The following is a 19,853-nucleotide window of genomic DNA, read 5'->3' on the forward strand; positions in this document are numbered from 1 at the left end:
TCACTCCTTTCCTGTGCCAGTCAGGCCTAGGTTGCCAGGAGCCATGTGCAGTTGCTAGCCCTTCCCCCATCTACTGTACCATGCTTCTCGCCCATAGCTATGCAAATCACCGTCAGCTTCCCAGGTTGAATGTGCTCCCTGTTTCCTGCTTGAACCCTGAGGAATTCAATGCTCTTTTTAACCTCATTTACATGCGGAAGCTGAGGTCTGGAGAGGGCTGGGATTTAAGCCCAAGGCTCTGACTCCAGTGGAATTGTTCACCCTTTGTACATTAGATGCCAAGTACCTACTCTTTCTGACTCAGTTTCCATATTTACAAAACAAGGTGGAACCAGAATGCCTGTGGTGGTTAGTTTTAGTGTCATGGTCACTGATTTGCAAGATGCTGGGACAGCTGATTAGACATCATGTCTAGGTCTGTCTGTAAGGAGTTTCTGGGAGAAGAGATTAGCATTTCAACTGGGGGACTGGTAAGCAGGGGGCCCTCTATGAGGAGGGTAGACATTGTCTGATCTGTTGGTTCTGATTGCAGCCAAAGTCATAGGAGGCTGTAATTTACTTTCTCTCTCTCTCTCAACATCTCTTTCTCTCTCTCCACCTCCAATCCCCCTACCCCCCATCCCCCACCTGCCTATCAGCCTCCTCTGGCCTCAGCACCCTTGGTTCTCAGGGCTTCAGGCTTGGGCTGGAATCTACACTGTTGTTCTCCATGTCTCAGGCCCTTGAACCACACCAGTGGCTCCCGTGGGTCTCCAGCTTGCAAACAGGAGAAAAATGAGACTTCTTAGCTTCTGTAACCAGGTGGGCCAATACTTTATAATAAATATCTCAATGTATAATCCTATTGGTAGCCTTGGGATCCACAAGGAGAGAAGGCCTACACTTCCGGGAGTGGAGAGTCCCTACCCGCACTTCTGGGGACAAAAAGTCCTTGTCAAGGTCCCCACAGCCTAAAGGTCAACCAATGAGGATCAGACTTGCCTCAACCCCCCCACCCCACCCCACCCCCCATTGGGACCGGAGGAATCTCGCCCGGGGAGAGGAATCCCAATCCCAATAAAAGCCTGTGAATTAATTGATTCATCTGCCTGGGAAGATTTGTTACGCGCCGCCGGACACCTTCCACCTATTAGCTCTGCTTCTCTGGAGGACACTGACTGACATGACTCCATATAGAAGTCAAATGGCCCCCAGTAAATATTAGCCCTTATTATTATTATTTGCCACAAAAAGGAACTTGGTGGAGATAGAAGCGCTCACTTCCCAGGATCACTGTAGGCTCACAGGGCTAAGAGGTGCACAACGTTAGCACAGGGCACACTGGCCACTCCAAACATGGGATTATTCTGTCATTGTACGTACTGTCCTTTTCTGACGCCACATTCTCCAGAAACATGCTCTTGAATTCTATGTGAGAAGTTTGGGTTGAGAGCCAGATAGGGAGGGTGGGAGTCACCCGATCGGTGTTATCTCACGTAAATGTCACAAAAAGAACTAAGACGAGTTCTTCCTGCTCTATAGATAAGAAAGCCGAGGGCTAAGAAATCAGATTTCTTGGCCGGCGCCGTGGCTCAGCAGGCTAATCCTCCACCTTGCAGCGCCGGCACACTGGGTTCTAGTCCCGGTTGGGGCACCGATCCTGTCCCGGTTGCCCCTCTTCCAGGCCAGCTCTCTGCTATGGCCCGGGAGTGCAGTGGAGGATGGCCCAAGTCCTTGGGCCCTGCACCCCATGGGAGACCAGGAGAAGCACCTGGCTCCTGCCATCGGATCAGCACAGTGCGCTGGTCGCAGTGCGCAGGCCGCGGCAGCCATTGGAGGGTGAACCAACGGCAAAAGGAAGACCTTTCTCTCTCTCTCTCTCTCTCACTGTCCACTCTGCCTGTAAAAAAAAAAAAAAAAAAAAAATCAGATTTCTTATTTAAGACCACTACTATATCTGGTAGTGGAAACTTGAGGATTCCCACTCAGATGTATCTGATTGCTTATTTCCTTGAGCCAAAGAAGACTTAGTGAGCTGGTCCCCCTGAGATGATAGGTCTCACTGTTAACGTGTTGAAGTATTTCCCAGTGGTGAATGGCTGCTGCCTCAAGTTTCTTGAGAACGTCTGGTTCGTTCATTCCCCTGTCCTCCCAACCCCAAAGACAGGGCCCATACCTGATCAGCTATTGACAATCCTAGAGAGAAATCCAGGAAAGAAACCGGAAAATTCCGTCTCGGAGAAGCCAGTACTAAGCTATGTGCCGATCTTCCAGCCGTCCAGAGAGGGTGACCTGGACAGTGTCAGAGCACTTCAGAGAATGTGCATCCTCCCGTGCCCCCTCCCGTGCCTGACAAGAGCTTCAGAGGGAACTCCCACGTGACTGTCTGGGGCGTGGCATCGTCTGTCTCCAGAGTGCAGGAAGTCTGGTCTCCTTTCTAGGCCATCCTCCTTTCAGCCTTGGGGGCCCCTCCCTTGTGTGCTTTAAGTACCAGGTGTCAATGTCCTTCTAGAATAATTGAACACTGAGGCGGTGAGGGAGAGGGCCGGCTTCTCCCAGGCTTCCAGCAGTCAAGTCAGTAGCCTGACCTCCACGTCCCACCTGAAGGAGGTAGACTGGCGGCTCCCCAGCCAGTGGAGTCACCCTGTCACCCTGACGGCCGTTCATCTCCGCAGGAGCCTGGTGTTTTGGGCTTTCTCTAACGGTTGAGGGGTGAATGTGGAGATTTATAGGTGAACATCTTCAGAACACCTAGTTGCTATTGTCTGAATGTTTGTCTCCCCATAAATTCCTGTGTTGAACACAAATCACCAGTGTGATGTAATGAAGAAGTGGGGCTGTTGGGCAGCGATTGGTCATGATGGTGGAGCCCTTGGGAATGGGATTCGTGCCCTTCTAAAGAGGCCCCAGAGAACTCTTTGCCCCCTCCACTGTGTGAGGACATTTTGAAAAGACCTCATCTGTGGGGATTGGCTCTGTGACATAGAGATTAGGCCACACCTGTGCGTAGGCATCCCGTATGGGCACTGGTTTGAGATCCAGCTGTTCTATTTCCAATACGGATCCCTGCTAATGAGCTTGGGAAGGCAGTGGAAGATGGCCCAAGTTCCTGGGCCCCTGCCACCCATATGGGAGACCAGGAAGAAGCTCCAAGCTCCTGGCTTCAGCCTGGCATAGCCCTGACCATTGCAGCCATTTGGGAGTGAACCAGTGGATGGGATCTCTCTCTCTCTCTCTATCTCTCTCTCTCTCTCTCTCCTGCCTTCCCCCTCCCCCTCTCTCTCTTTCTCTCTCCTCTACCCCCTTAACCCTGCCTTTCAAATAAATAAATAATTTTTTTAAAAGGACCTCATATATGAACTAGTGACTGGGCCCTCACTAGACAGCAGACCTCCTGACACCTTGATCTTGGACTTCTCCATCTCCAGTACTGTGAGAAATAAGTTCTTGTTTAAAATCTACCCAGCATATGGTATTTTGTTACGGCAGCCTGAAAGAACCAACACATTAGTGAATCAGAAGCCAGAATCAGAGTTCATGGTTGAAACAATGGTTCAAACAACTGAGTCTGACAGGAGGGCAGCTTAGGGAAACAGTCTTTGGCTGGGGGGCGGGGGGCAGTATGCTGAGGGCAGTTTTACTCTGTGTTACCTTACAGACACCTCTGCTCTGTTCCTGCTGTACAGGTCTGCCGGGCCAGCCCTTGTCATTTACAAATCTCCTTTCTTTTTTTCTTTCTCTTTCTTTCTTTCTTTCTTTCTTTCTTTCTTTCTTTCTTTCTTTCTTTCTCTCTCTCTCTCTCTCTCTTCCTTCCTTCCTTCCTTTCTTCCTTCCTTCCTTCCTTCCTTCCTTCCTTCCTTCCAAAATGGACTTTCCCTGGATTAACAGTGACATGTCGGAGAGCTTCTTCTCTCTGCCTGGAATTATGCTTTAATAATCATATTACCCCTCACATTTAATCTGAAGAGTAGAAGGGAATTAAAAATAACTCACAAAGGAAGAACAAACATCCACAACTGGAAGAGATGAGGTTAGGATCAGAAGTGGTGACAAGAAGCCCCAGGCTGAACACGGTGGCATTTAATGAGGGATGAAGTAGATAAGGCAATCCCAGAAAGACAAGGAGCAGCCGGAACTGTCTCATGGAACCTGTGCAAGGTTTTCAAATACTCTAGTGCCCTTTAAAAACCATTTCCTTCTCTGCCCTTATGTTTTTGTCCAGACTTAGTGGTAGAAATGGAATAATTGAAAGTGAGATGCTGACTCTATTGAGTTCTTAAAACTCAAAGGAATTAGGCTGCAACATTCATGGGGAATTTTCTTGCTGAGTCAAAGGCCCTTAAGAACAGGTTTGGTTGCATAACTGACAGAGGCAAGTGCAAAATGAGAACGGGGGAGGGTGCCTTGTTCAAATTATTAAAAGTGTCAAGAAGACAAGAGAGCCTGGCTCTCCTTAGGGTTCACACTATTCTCATTTTAAGCTAAATAATGCTGCCTCTTCCGTTGTCAAAGCATCAGGGATGTGATGATGATGTGTGTGTGTGTGTGTGTGCATGTGCTTCCTCAGTTTTATGAATTGTTCTTTAAAACTAAAAAAAATATAAAATCCAATTAATCATGCCAGTTCCACCCTTAGATCTAAATGTAACAAGAGAGACTGAGCCCAGGGCCCTACACAGCAGAGGGATCTGCTCTGGTCCTCCTCCAGTTCAATCTGGGAAGCCAACCAGACCCACCTACCCAAAGAAGGGCCACGTCTTAGACCCCAGAATCCCCTGCCCAGATAGCTCTGACCTCTTCAGGGATGGGCAGGTATCATCCTGTGGTTTTTCTTTCCAAGGGTGGACCTCACTCCCAGTGTAGGTCTAAGAGTGGGCCAAGGATAGGGAGGGGAGGTGTGTTGATGAGTTTGGATATATGGGTTGGTCTGGGGTTGTCCTCACCTGTTTGTACAAGCAGCCCTTCTTCTGTGTCAGAGGACGTTGGAGGCAAAAGGAGCTAGGGATACCTGAAGTGGGTGTTTTCCTCACACTGTCACATTCCACCCCAATTGCCAAGGACTCTTGGAATTCTGAATTATAACCCAGCTTTTCATTCCATTCTGATGGTATATTTGTGATGGCAATATCAAATATTTTATTTAATAGTTTTCTAGCTTGATTTATAACTTGTCAGTTGTCAGACTTACAGTTGTCAGACTTACACCATTTGTATTCCTGCCATGAATTCTACAATATTAGGGGAAGACAGGGACTGCAAGCAGCGAAGTATATATTTCCATGTTGAAATTGAGCACCAGCTTCCTCACAAAGTCTTGCATGTCAGTTATTCTAAGTTTGCATGCATGCATGAGTGTGCATAATATTTATACACCTTGAGGAAGACAGTTTCTATTTCTATTTATTTCTATTTCTATTAGTGAAATACAGCCACATTTTAGGATGCAATTTTTTTTTCTTGACAGGCAGAGTTAGACAGTGAGAGAGAGAGAGACAATGAGAAAGGTCTTCCTTCCATTGGTTCACTCCCCCAGCTGCCGCCACGGCCAATGCTGTGCCAATCCGAAGGCAGGAGCCAGGTGCTTCTTCCCGGTCTCCCATGCAGGTGCAGGGACCCAAGAACCTGGGCCATCCTCCACTGCCCTCCGGGCCACAGCAAAGAGCTGGTCTGGAAGAGGGGCAACCGGGACAGAATCCGGCACCCCAACCGGGACTAGAACCCCAGATGGAAGATTAGTCAAGTGAGCCACGGCGCCGGCCGAGGATGCAATTTTTAATTTTATTTGTACCATGGCCAACTTCGAGTACTGTTCTTCTCCAGAGGTTGCTTAAGTTGGTAAGAATATTTAGTTTTTATCACAACAGAGTGCTCTGCTAAAATGTGTGTTTACATACCATGCCACAAATAACTTCATCTTTAATGTTGAACTTTTTACAGGAGCCTCTAACAGCATTCACAAGGATGTCGGATATTTCACTTTGACAGAATGAATATCCAAACGATGTATTTTGATTTCACGAATTGAATAAAGGAAAACAAACCTTTCCTGGAACTAACTGATTTTCTCTTTGAAGTATCTAGGGCACTGGTTAGAAAAAAAAAAAAAACTGGCTTTATTTAACTGTTTGTGCAGTTCTGCTGCTGCTAATGGAGCCAGCACACAAGCAGTTATTGCTTCACTTTTTATATGTTCAAAGGAAACTTGGAATCCAAAGCGGATGATGTTAATGTAGAAGGACAACCCTTGGAGATAAACAACAAGTCATGCTCTACTGAGCGGCATGTAAACACACCTTCTGCAGGCCCACTGGTCAACAGTCGCCTTTGGACACCGTGTCACACACACCTTCTGCAGGCCCACTGGTCAACAGTCACCTTTGGACACCGTGTCACACACACCTTCTGCAGGCCCACTGGTCAACAGTCGCCTTTGGACACAGTGTCACACACACCTTCTGCAGGCCCACTGGTCAACAGTCACCTTTGGACACAGTGTCACACTGACTTCTAGCTTTCCACGTAGATGCTCGAGCTTCTTCCAAAGGTTTGTGCCATGGGTTCTCAGGGGACTGTGGGTCTTATCACTCAGACCTCACAGAAGATGGTAACCTGTGTTGATAATTTTTTTTTTAAGTTCCACATTCATCATCAAATTTGTTACAAATCAAAATTTAGAACTTTAGCTTTTCACTCAAATGTATGTTTGTCTTTTTGAGCTCCTGGATGCTAAAAGAGTTAACTGTAAACTAAAATAGTGTTCTTAGATAATAATAGCTCTAGATACACATATACAGTTGACTTGTGATACTTTTACTTTCCAGTAATGTGAAAGTGATTTATATTTACTAGAAATTACACTTTGAATTTTCATCTTTTTCAGGCTAGCAATATCTGGTATGGTAACTTCTCAACATGCTAATCGGTGACTAAGAGCTATAGCTCCTTGTCAGCCATTATTTCTCATTTATGTATCCCAAATAACCAAAGAAGTCTCACATATCTGTTTTGTTTTGTTTTTTTTTAAAGGTTTTTATTTATTTATTTGATAGGCAGAGTTACAAAATAGAGAGACAGAGAGAGAGAGAGGCAGAGACACAGACAGAGACAGAGACAGAGAGATCGGTCTTCCATCTGCGGGTTCACTCCCCAAATGGCCACAATGGCTGGGGCTGAGCTGATCTGAAGCCAGGAGCCAGGAGCTTCTTCCAGGTCTCCCACGCAGGTGCAGGACTTGGGACATCTTCTACTGCTTTCGCAGGCCACAGCAGAGAGCTGGATCAGAAGCAGAGCATGTGGACTCAAACCATGCAGGCGGTGCAGCGGCTTTACCCGCTATGCCACAACGCTGGCCCCCCACGTTTCTTTGGACCTTGCCAACTGGAAACTCTGGCTTCATGAATTCTGAAGGGCTGAGTGTGAGTTATAGCACATTTGGCTGGCCCAACAATTTCCAGCAAGGGCAATGGTTTTGAACCCTCCGCCACCACTCAAACTTCCAGAAATTAGCTTCATGAGATCTGTCTTGTCTAAGTGCACTGTGTATGCAAATATCATGCAGTGGTCTTTGCAAGAGAGGCACAGGTTGTGCTGCTTCTGGCAAAATAGGGAAAAGAGAGAGGTTGTTGCTGGACATCGCTTTGATTTAATCACATGTTAGAGTTAAAAGTCTGTTCATTGCTTATCTCCTATGCCGCTAGACAAGACCATGTCAGAAGCTGAAAACACAAAGTTGAGATCTACCAATGCAGCTTTTAATAATTCTTCATTAAAACATTAAAAATCTGGAACAAATGTTAAACCAGTTGGAACCCTGGGACCATATATACATGTGTGTGTGTGTGTGTATATGTATACATATACATACATACATATATATACAAACACACACACACACACACATATATATATATACACACACACACATATTCCCACTTTGGGTCATTATAATTATAGGAGAAGAAGGAAGCTTCACCTCCTATGCCCCTTTGGGAATGGTGTTCATAATTTGCTATCTGATATATCTGAGTTTTCCAAACATGCAGTTTCCTAGGTTGGAGTTCATTGCAGCAAATGTCAACACGTATGCTCAGGATGCCTGCCTGATACCTGTGACTGTGGGACCATCAGTCCATTTTTTATGCCACTGAAAGTACTTTAAACACTTCCTGGTTGAGGTGACTGCTTTCATGATTTAGTTACAGGAATTGAGCAGAGGAGGCTGGGGACTAAAGACCTGGCCTGTAGTATCTACTCAATAAATATTTCAATAAAAGAAGTCACTGTTGGAAGTGTTACTGAAAACCAAAAAGTTCCTGAAGGCATTTTCTCTATAATGTCAGTGACCTCAGAGTAGCTCCCAGGCAATGTGTCTGTGACACGATGAGTATTTAAAGGAAGGCTCAATAAAGTAATGGTGGTGTTTTCCTGAAGTTCTTCACAACCTGATCCTACGTCATTCAAAATATCAATGAACATCTACCACGTTTGGGCATCAGAATTACGAGATCCTATAAGGTTCACAGCAAAAAAAAGAGAGGTCACTTATCTCAGAATTGCTGGAAGGTTCTGAGTGAAGACCCTCTCATCACGTGGTGTTAGTCCTGGAATGCTGACCCACACTTTGTCTCTGCTTGACATGGCAGACTAAGAAGCCAACTGCTGATATTTGATGTTATTTGATGTCCTAATTAGATGCTCTTTCCGTAGAAATCACTGGTAAATTTTGCAAAGACTTGCAGAAATTGAAATTCTAGTTGCTAATGTCATTCTTAACTTTCTGCTTCAGTTCTAGGCTTTATGTTGATTATTTTTCCTGGCTTTTAGCCAAGTGGATGATGGGACGGGGTTTTAGGATCAGAACATTGCTCACTACAGTTTGCTTCAAATATTTTTCATTTTTATATTTTTTTTCTTTTCTTTTCTTTTTTTTTTTTTTCAGCACTGGGGAGAGCTGATATCCTCTGCTCCAACAATGCCATAGAGGGACCAGATAGTTGCATTTTCTCAAAGGATTCTATTAGACATGAGGAGAATTTTCTAGTTAGTCCTGAAGAGGTAGGATGGTGTAGTGTGTTCTGGAATTCAGTTTTCTGAATTTTCTAACATAATAGAATAACTTAGGTGGCTCTGAAAACAACAGGGATGGGGTAAAAATCAGTTTCTCATGGACGTTATCAAAGAGTAACCTGAGCTTCACAAGCCACTCCATACAAGGATTCTATGGCAAAGACCCATTGCACTTTCCACTTGGAGGTTTCCAATACATGCTAACACCGTAGCAGAGAATCTGATAGGTCCTGTAGTGAAGAAACCATTTAAATTTGTTTAATTTTGACTTTTCTAAACCTGTTTATCATGAAAGCCCCATTCTGTGATATTTCCTATAGAAACACAATTGTCGTTGTGGTATCATTTCTTTATGTTATTGTATTTATTTGGTTGATGACTTACTTTCCACAACTCAATACATTATTATGTTTCTTTTCTTAAAAAATGTATTTATTTATTTGAAAGCCAGAGTTACAGAGAAAGAAGGAGAGGCAGAGAGAGAGAGAGGTCTTCCAATCTTCCATCCTCTGGTTCACTCCCCAGATGGCTGCAACAGCTGGAGCTGCGCCAATCCGAAGCTGGATTGGCCAGGACTCCAACCGGCGCCCATATGGGATGCTGGCACTGCAAGCGGTGGCCTCACCTGCTATGCCTCAATGCCGGCCCCTCATTTTTGTTATTCTGGATGTGTTTTCTTTCAGCGATTTTCAGCCACCAAGCTATAACCTCTCCAAATGCTCTTAGAACCATGTGATCTTAGAAAAGCAACAACTCTCGCTTTTCCTAGAGACTATGAGCCTCTGTGATCCGGTCTCACACCTTACCTTCCTTTTGCCCTTGACTTCTAAAGACTTGTCTTCTGTTCCGTGGTAAATCACTGCAATTTAGCTGGCATTTGGTGAGTTTTTTATTTCCTCATTCCCATTTCTTATACCCACAAATGTTACTTTGTTCTCAGATTAGATCAACACAATAAGCAATCTGTATCTGTCTTCCTGATAAAAGGAAAGTATCACCAATTCTGGATATAATCTCTTAGCAAATGGATATGGGCTTGATTCATATCTTGGGGCGGGGGGGGGGGGATAGGACATGTACTGCCTCTAGTCTGTCCCCACGTTAGAGGTCTCACACCTGATCAACATGTAAGAATTCAGGCCATCAGTCTTTTTATTCTTTTTTAAAAAGTTTTATTTCTTATTTATTTGAAAGGCAGAATTACAGAAAGGCAGAGGCAGGGAGAGAGAGAGAGAGAGAGAGAGAGAGAGAGAGAGAGAGAGAGGCCTTCCATCCGCTGGCTCACTCCCCAAATGGCTGCAATGGTTGGAGCTGGGTCTATCTGAAGCCAGCACCCAGAGCTTTTTCTGAGTCTCCCACACCGGTGCAGGGGCCCAAGCACTTAGGTCATCTTTTGCTGCTTTTTAGGCCATAGCAGATAGCTGGATCATAAGTGGAGCAGCCAGGACTTGAACTGGTGACTATATAGGATGCCGGCACAGCAGGCAGCATTTACCCAGAACGCCACAGTACCACCTCCCAAGTCTTCAGTCTTAATGGGCCACCTTTCCGCCCTGTTTTAGGGTTGAAAAATCTAGATTTATTGAATTTACTCAGAAGAATGTGCTAAATGCCTTCAGCATACCAGGCAGTGAGGTACAGTGACATGAACAATACAGATGCCACTGGATGAGAGTGTTATCAGTGACTTCTGTTAGTTTGTAATAGAGTTTTCTTGTTTTTTCTGTTTGTTGTTTTGATTTAGTTTCCTGGCCTTGGCTTGAGGCCCTGCCACATCCCTCTTTGAGCTGCTAATGAAGTCTATGCCCCTCAAGAGCTTCCCTTACCAGGCCTCTTGCTGGTCCTCTGTGCGCCAGCGCTAAAGGCCCCAAGGCCAGGTACCAGCCTCTGGGCCTGGAAGCCAGGGAGACTATTCAAATTCAGCAGTTCTCAGAGCTCTGGAAGGTAGCTAATCACGCCCCGCTGGCCCTGCTGGCCCTGCCTGCTGCAGCTCAGGCCTGCTGTTACCTGTCCCTAGGTGTTCTGCGTGGCCCTAGGTGGCACTGTTCCCTTTTTTGGAGCTGCAACTAATGAAAATTTTGTTCATCTCTCAAGAAAGTATTGGCATGTTGTGTCCCACATACAAGGGTACCTTTAAATATTATAATACCTAGCTGCAAGCAACATTTTGTGGATTTTTTTTCCCTCTGATTTTTATGAAAATCATAAAGGACATAAAATAGAGGATTAACTGGTGGTAAAAATGATAGGATCAGGAATACTTCTTCTTTTTTCTATTTTTTTTTAAAGATGTATTTATTTATTTGAAAGTCAGAGTTACACAGAGAGAGAGGCAGAAAGGGAGAGGTCTTCCATCTGATGGTTCACTCCTTAATTGGCCGCAATGGCCGGAGCTGGTCTGATTTGAAGCCAGGAGCCAGGAGTTTCCTCTGGGTCCCCCACGTGGGTGCAGGGGCACAAGGACTTGGGCCATCTTCTACTGCTTTTCCAGGCCATAGCAGAGAGCTGGATTGGAAGAGGAGCAGCCGGGTCTCGAACCGGCACCCACATGGGATGCTGGCGCTTTAGGCCAGGGTGTTAACCCACTGCACCACAGCGCCAACCCCCAGAATAATTCTTTTTAATTTAAATTAAACTAAATAATTAATTTCAGAGGAAGAGGGAGTGCATGAGCTAGCTGGCTCCCAGCTGCTGGTTCACTCCCCAAATGTCTGCAACAGCCAAGGCTGGGCCAGGCTGAAGCTGGAAGCCAGGAATTCAATCCAGGTCCCCTGCTTGGGTGGCAGGGATCCAGCTACTTGAGCCATCACTGCTGCCTCCTAGGATCTGCTTTAGAAAGGAGATGGAGTCCTGAACTGGAGCAGGAATCAAGCTCCAGCAGGCACTCCAGTATGGGGACCACTAGGTTAAACATCTACTCTGAAGAATTCTTTTTAAAGAAGCTAACTTACATAGTTCAATTTCCCCACTGAGGAAGTCTAGAAGATTAATATGCCCCATGTATTATTTACTTATTGCATACCTAATGAATGCTGTGGCACCAGTTTTACAATGTTTCAGAAAGAATGTAAGAAAAAGAAAATGTGTATTCTTCTCTTGAGAAGCATATAGATTAATTAAGTAAACATGACATGGACCTAAAATGATTAGAGACAAAATCTAATGTGCAGTAATGTAACCAGATTATCCCTAAGTTAAAAAAAAAAAAAAAAGGAGAGAGAGAGATACAATCTTGAAGAACCAGAGAATAAATTTGCTTGCAATTTTCAATATTACTTACTTAAAAGAATATTTTAGAACTTTCCTAATTATTTTGCTAAAGAAATGCTTGTATTGGTGCTCTTTCTGTCAGTTCATTCTTCCCAGCTCTGAAACCCTGTCTCTGAGGCACCTGGGACCTCACTGTTTTTAGCTTTGCCGCAAGACACTCAGATTCTTTGGAATCATACGGATTTTGAGCTGAAACAGGTAACAAGGTTCTCTCAAGGGATGGATTTTGGAGGAATGTGTTGGCAGTTCATATCAGACAAAGCTATTTATTTTAAAACTTGGGTGCATTTCAAAAAGGAAAATTATTTCCGCTCAAATCCATTTGTAATACCAACCTTCCTGGTTGGGGAGTTGAATGTTTAGCTAATTTATTGTTGATACGGGCAGACTTCTGTATGCTTTAAAAGATGGCTGACTGGCTTGGAAGTTTGGCTTCTCCAGAAAGCATCTGGTGTTGGTCCATGGTTTGTTTTCCTGGAGGAGAACTGTGAAACTACAGTGGATCAAGACTCTGCCCTTTCTGTGGATTGGCTATCCAGTGACTTCCAATTCTTCTACAAGTATCTTCTCACTAGACACCCCTGTGCATAAAGGGCAGTGGTGGCTTCTGGGAAGAATGCCGAGCCCACCACAGGGAGAGAGGCATGGGCTCTGTACAAGGCAGAAGGTGGACGTTGCTGGGAAGGAAACGTAAATGATTTGGAGTGAAGGAGTCACTTCAACCCAGGTGGACCCAGGAGAGCTTTCTAGAGAGTCTGGTACTTGTGTTGGACCTGGAGAACAGGTTTGATTTGGCAACTAGAGAAAGGATTGGCAAACGGTAGCCCACAGGCCAAATCCATCCCCTCCACCTGTTTGGATGAAGTTGTATTGGAATGTAGCCATGCCCATTCACTGGTACCTTGTCTGTGACTGACTTCATAGAACAACAGCAGAACTGAGGGACTGTGACAGCAACTGTATGGCTCTCAAGGCCCTGATGACTTACTGTCTGATGTGTGAGCCCTTATTTAAAGTCATCTGCTTGAGGGATGTGATAAATAGTCATGATATTGGGACTTGATGTAGGACAAAATATATGACTTCACTTGACAGGTGCAATACTTTGCATATGTGCCCCACAAGTTCATGTGTTACAAACTTAATCCTCAAATTCATATGCTTATGGTATTCAGAGGTCATGAGTACAGGCTACCCCATGTTGGGATTTGTGGTTTTATAGGAAGAAGGTAGACCTGTGCTTGCAGGCTTGCTCTCTGTGTTGTGACCTAGCAAGAAGGCCCTCACCAGCTGTACCGCTTTGATCTTGAACTTCCAAACCTGCAGAATCATGTGCTGGAAGTTTTAATGTTTATAATTTACCCTCTGAGTTGTTCTGCTACAGCAGTGTTAAAAAGGACCAAGACACCAGGCATTCTGGAGACAGTGTTGGGAGCATCCAAGTGATAGAATGGTGCCGCAGTGAGTGTAGTAGAAGGATTGTAGGAGAGAGATGGTATAGGTAGGAAGAAAAATTCAAAAGTTCATGTTGTCACAGGAGTGACGAATAATGAATCTGGGTTAGGAGAATAGCGGTGGTGAAAGCGGATGCAAAAGACAGTGTGGGTAAAGCCCTGGGAAAGCGAACAAAGGGAAGAGAATTGAGGATGGCTCTGTGGTCTCCAGCCTGGTGACTGCGGATGTTAGAGTCCTTATCTGAAACACATCCTCTGGAAAAGCACGAGTGGGGTATTTCTCCCACTCGACCACAGGTAGAAGTAGGAACAAACCTGGGGTGGTCCTACCCCTCCAGGGTCGCTACTGTTGGGAGGGGAGGTGGTCAGAAATTTTTGTTGAGAGGGTGCAAGCCCCAGAGCCTTGCTTATGGAGAATGTCTGTCACCAGACAGAAGATCAGGCTTCATTGTCTATCAGACCATACTACTGCATGAGTTGGAGAGGCATCCTTATGATGTAGGCCACCTGGGAGGATGGCCATAAAAAACTCAAAATTCCCAGTTAAGTTTGAATTTCATATCAATAAGGATTAATTTTTTTTGTTTAAGTCTAGCTCATATATTTTATGGAAGATATTCATATAAGAAATTACTTGTCACTGAGAATCAATTTTAGATCAACAATGACTTTTTTGCTATGAGTATTTCCCAAGTATGGGATGTATTTGTAAACTATCTGTTTACCTAAAATTCAAATTTGCTTGGCTTTTTATTATTAATATTTGCTGCTGGTAGGGTAGGTAACCATAGCTTCCACTTTTGGGGAAGCTGGTTTTGATTTGGAGCACCCGTATTAGCTTTTCCCACGTAGAAGCTGAGTTGACGCCCCCTCCCCTTCTGGAACTCCCAGGTGAGTGAAGGACAGTCAGGAATGTCAGGCCTGAGGATGGGGGGCTTCAAAACTTCATGGAAAATGCATATTATATGCATATTATGGAAAGACTTATTCATGGACATCAAGCTTTTCTGCACCAAAATAAACTTACTGTTTAATTCCACTTTTCTGTGACATCTTGAAGCCCCTTTGTAGGAGACTTTCTTTTTTTTTTAGGAATGCAGAGGATGGACCCAGGGGTGTGGTGGGATGAAGTTTCCAGTGGTGGTGGTTTGATCTTTGGCTGAGGCACCTGGATGGAGTGAAAGGTCTGGATTAGACAGGGGGAGTGAGTTCAGGATGGAGGTAGATTCCTTGTAGAACAACACACCTAATTCTGGAAGGAATTTTCTTGGGCTAGAACAAAGCAACAAGGATGCTGCAGGTCTGGCTCCGTCACCCAGGTCCGCGTGCAGAGATCTTGCTGTCTGCCAGCACAGTGACTATATGGACATCACCCACCCAGCCACCTCCCAGGGCTGTGTCGTGGTTCGTTTTATGTGTCAGCTGGGCCAGTCTGTTACCCAGAGAGTTGGTCAAACGCCAGTCTGGATGTTTCTGTGCAAGTTTTTTTCTGAATGTGATTAACATTTAAACCAGGAATCTTTGGATAAAGTAGATCATTCTCCAAGGCTGGGGTTCGGGAGGGGCCTTGTCCAATCCATCGAGGGCCTTAAGAGAAAAGACAGAGAACGGCAGGGGAGGAAGAAATTCTGCTTCTGGGCTGCCTTCGGACTCAGGACCACAACATTAACCCTCGAGAATATTTTCTAGGCTGCTAGTTTGCCCTGCAGATTTTAGACTTGCCAACCCCTACAATCTAATTCCTTAAATCAGTCCCCACCCCCTCAGATTTGTTTCTCTAGAAAACCCTGACCAATGCAGCGGCCATTCAGATGGTCCTGGAGTGGCCCTGACTCCCATGCGCTTCTGCCTGACCCTTCTTGGAGCCAGGGCCACATAAGAACCACTGCTGGTTTCCAGCGGCACCAAATTCTTCTGCCCGTCCTCTGCCGACAGTACAGCCATGCTCCCCGGTTGTCTGCACAGGGCATTGAGGTACAAGCTCCAGGGATGGGGAGGCAGGATTCTGCCCAGGTCACATCTTCCAGAGCCATTATATGCTGGAGTGGGTTGCTCCCCATGACTGCCCTTGGGTTTTGGGGGAGTGAGGCTGTGCCCTTTGACCTCACGTATATTCCCAACACAGCAGCCCAGATTCACTCGGAGTGTGCTCCAAGCAGCGTGTGTCTAAGAATACCAGTTCACCATATTTCTTCCCCTCTTTATCCGGTCCCCTTGCTGGACAGATGATGCAAACTGAGAGGTACAGGTTTATATTAAAAATCTGTAGTGGGTGGTGCCTGTCTGCTCTCCTTCCAGCTCCCTAGCAACAGCAATGTCATCTTTTCATGGCAACTCGAGCTTTTCTGTGCAGTCTCTGTTTCTTGTCTCTCACTCTCCTTCCTGCTGCCTGTCTGTGTCTCTCTGTTTCTCTCCCCTACCCCATGTCTCTGTCTTCTGTCTGTGTCTCTGCCCCTCTCCGCGGGTTTCTCTCTGTCTGGTGTGATTCCCCACATTAGCCACCATCCATTTCTTTGATTTCTACTTGGCAACGAGGCTATAGCACCATTATACAGCAAGCAGTCCTGCTTCCCTGCTACCTTAAAATAATAATGTTTCATGGTGACAAATGGATACAGTTAACAATGAAAGTAAAATGCTTAGCAGGCGGGTGTGCGACCGTGTCAGATTTCTCTGCCTGGCAAAAACAGAGTGGCCTGGAAATCTCTGAAGAAAGGAATCTGTATGTGGGGATGGCGGCTGATGTTTGCCAGGTGGACGCTGCCACTGTTCTATTCTTAATTTAGCTTCTGTGACTCCACAGCGTGAATTCTGCCAGGTAAAACAATAGCCACTCCGAATTTACTAAGCTTCTGTCATTGTCCTAAGAAACTGTAAAAGCACTAGCAGATTTTCAAACCTAGTTTTACATTTGCCATTTTTCTTTGATCACAAAAATGAAAACAGTCCGAATGAATGATGGAATTGAACCCATTTGGCGCCCTGGTCCCTGAAGTTTGTATACAGCGTGCATCGGAAAAGGCCCGATGAAGGTTAGAAAGAAAGAAGGAAAGAGAGAAAGAAAGAAAATGAGAGTTTTTTGTAGCCTTCTCTCCCTCCCCATGACGAAGACGAAGACGAACATTGAAGCGATCTTCCAGCCAGCTGCTGCCTGCACGCACACGTGTGCACGCGCGTGTTCTGCACGCTGCATGTGTGTCCCTCCCCCGGGTGCAGATGGCTACTCCAGGAGCGCGCATGTGGCTGTGTGTAGACGTCTGGAAGTCGGCTTGCTTTTGCTCAAGGAAAGACGAAAACAAGAGAGCGAGGTAGAAACCGCGCAAGCCTAAATCAAAAGCAACTGTTCCACCCATGAGGAGCGCAGGCAGACCTTGCTTTGTGCACACTCCGCTCTTTCTCTGCCTCCCAGATGGATCTTTGAAATAAAATAAAGAAGCGTGGCAAACTAACTGAAACATAGGTAGAAATAATATATTTGGGTTTCTGAAAGGGGAAAAAAAAATAACCTGGCAGGGCTTAAAAGGCACCCATTTCATAACCACACATGTGCAAAGAATTACAATAATTGCAGCGCACACATCGGTAACAGACAGAGTGAACAATGAATATTAAAAACACATTCCGAGCGCCGGCCCGCGGCTTGGCAGCGGTGCGCAGCGCCGAGACCCGCGCGGGCCTCAGAGGAAGCGGAGCCGGGCGAGGCCCTCGGGTGTCCGGGCCGAGGCTGGGGGTGGCGCTGGGAGGGCTTCCCAGAGGAGGCCGCCTGCCTCAGGCTTCCGGGTCTCGGGTCAGGGCGGGAGGCGAGCCAGGCTGAGGGAGGCTGGCGAGGGGACCGCGGCCCGCGGGCAGGGGCTGCAGGAGGCAGGGCCGCGCCCGCCGGTCATGCACCCGGCAGCATTTCCGGTTCCTGTGGCGGGGCGGGGCTTCCTGCAGCCCCTCCCACCGGTCAGGCACCCGGCTCCGTTTCCGTTTCCTGGTCGCCCTGTGGCGGGGCGGGGCGGGGCTGAACCCGCCTGAGGTGTTGGTTCCAGAACCTTCCGAGGCGCGACAGCGAGGCCCCAGGGCGGCCTGCACCCTTTCGGTGGGGCTAAGCGGGGCTTTGACTGTGAGTGTTCGGGTGCGGCCCCTTGTCCCTGCACGGGATAGACTCCCGTGGGCCCTGGCATCTGCGGCGGTGAGCGGGCCCTGAGGTGACGGAGCTGGAGGTCGGTGCAGTAGGGCTCCGGGAACTCTACACGTGGACGGGGTGGGGGGTGGGGCATCTTATTTTTGGTGATTTCTTCCATTACAACCGTAGAAAAACGGACCACAGTCATGCTGGTAACGCAGCTTTGTCATCAGGGACGGTCACGGACACTCCCGTTATCACTTCCCTGTGATGCGGATATCTGTCGGTGCTACTTCTCCTGGTTACTAGTTAGGGGTCACGGCCCGCATTAGATCTGCTGCAAGATTGCATTATGTTATGTGCTAAGGATGAAGCATGTATCATAAAATACTTTGATAACTATATTGTAGTATGATTGGTTTCAGTTGACCTATTATGCACTGTATTTTATTTTATTTTATTTATTTATTTTTTTTTTGACAGGCAGAGTGGACAGTGAGAGAGAGAGACAGAGAGAAAGGTATTCCTTTTGCTGTTGGTTCACCCTCCAATGGCCGCCGCGGCCTGCGCACTGCGCTGATCCGAAGCCAGGAGCCAGGTGCTTCTCCTGGTCTCCATGGGGTGCAGGGCCCAAGCACTTGGGCCATCCTCCACTGCCTTCCCGGGCCACAGCAGAGAGCTGGCCTGGAAGAGGGGCAACCGGGACAGAATCCGGCGCCCCAACCAGGACTAGAACCCGGGGTGCCAGCGCTGCAGGTGGAGGATTAGCCTATTGAGCCGTGGTGCTGGCCTATGCACTGTATTTTATTTTAAAAAATTATTTTGAGAAGGGGTTGGCAGACCACAGGACTGTATTGCCAGAGAGTTGCGTGGCACACGCAACATTCGTCAGACCTCAAGAAGAAACCAGACTTTAATGCAGTTGTGAGAGGCTGGGCCCTCCACCCAGAGAATTCCACAGGCTCTGCACGTGGCCAAGAGAAAGGAAAGGCAAACATATGGCTCCAGACACAACAGTGAGGGCTTAACAAAGGCACTGCTTACACGTCCCTTCTTAGATAATGCTCAACAAATGTCAGCCTTTGCCAAGAGGAACGTTTGCATTTTTCTCTTCAGTGGTTTGTGGCAGAGCTCCAAAATGATTTCATTAAAAATAAAACAAAATAAACCCCTCCCACAGGTCCACCTTCATCCAAGGCTGGCCCAGAATGTGTGCATACAGTTAAGGTGGAGGAGGGCTTCTGCTCTCAGGGCAGGGGCAGAGAACAGGGGTGCTGAGGGACTCTGGTAACACTAGACCATCTGAGGGCAACATCCCACAATCCAGGAGTCAGCCAGGAGAACAGACACCATTAAGTGTCAGAGAGGCACGTTAGAGGGTTCCTTCTATTTCTAGTTTTCCTCACGAAAAAGGGGAGGGGTAGCTTGGATGTGGAAGCAGTGATTCATTGGGTTAGTCAAAATGAAATCCTGCTACCGCCCTGTGCCAGTAAAGAATCTAACACTAGGAGGGGTGCTGAGAGAATGTGGACCCCAGCAGCTGGTTTATAAAGGACAAAAACTATTGTCCTGAAAGAAAATAAGTACAATATGAGCAATCTGCCTAGATGTCTTTTCTGAACATGAGATATATCGAGAGTTTTACTAGATTTTTTAGTATAATCATGTAAGAAAGTCGGGAGTTTTATATATATATATATATATATATATGTATGTATATATATATTTAGAGAGATATAGATAGATAGATGATAGATGGGGGGTCGATAAGATCTAGATCATTTATGTCCCAGGCACCAGATCACTGTTCTGTAGATTACCTATCTCATTTAACCTTTTCAACATATCTATGAGATGTTACTAGCCCGTCTTTCAGTTGGGGACACTGAAGCTTGGAGCATGGAATAACATGACTCTCAGAGTCATGAAGCTAGCCTGTAGACTCAGATTCATCCGACCCCCAAAACCACCATCCC

At 46.3% G+C, this 19,853-nt stretch overlaps 1 protein-coding gene across 5 annotated transcripts in view; it reads left to right on the forward strand.

Annotated features, from left to right (window-relative positions):
- The window catches only part of MTERF1 (mitochondrial transcription termination factor 1), a 410,515-nt gene that overhangs the window by 224,091 nt on the left and 166,571 nt on the right, over positions 1 to 19,853 (forward strand). The window contains exon 7 of one of the 5 annotated variants that reach the window (XR_009864562.1): positions 5,917 to 6,523. The exons of the other annotated variants lie outside the window; for them this stretch is intronic. The gene's annotated coding sequence lies outside the window, so the exon portion shown is untranslated. The remainder of the gene's footprint in view (positions 1 to 5,916; positions 6,524 to 19,853) is intronic. 5 annotated transcript variants of the gene reach the window in all.

This window comes from Lepus europaeus, chromosome 20 (genome assembly GCF_033115175.1).
Source record: "Lepus europaeus isolate LE1 chromosome 20, mLepTim1.pri, whole genome shotgun sequence".
NCBI classification, from domain to species: domain Eukaryota; kingdom Metazoa; phylum Chordata; class Mammalia; order Lagomorpha; family Leporidae; genus Lepus; species Lepus europaeus.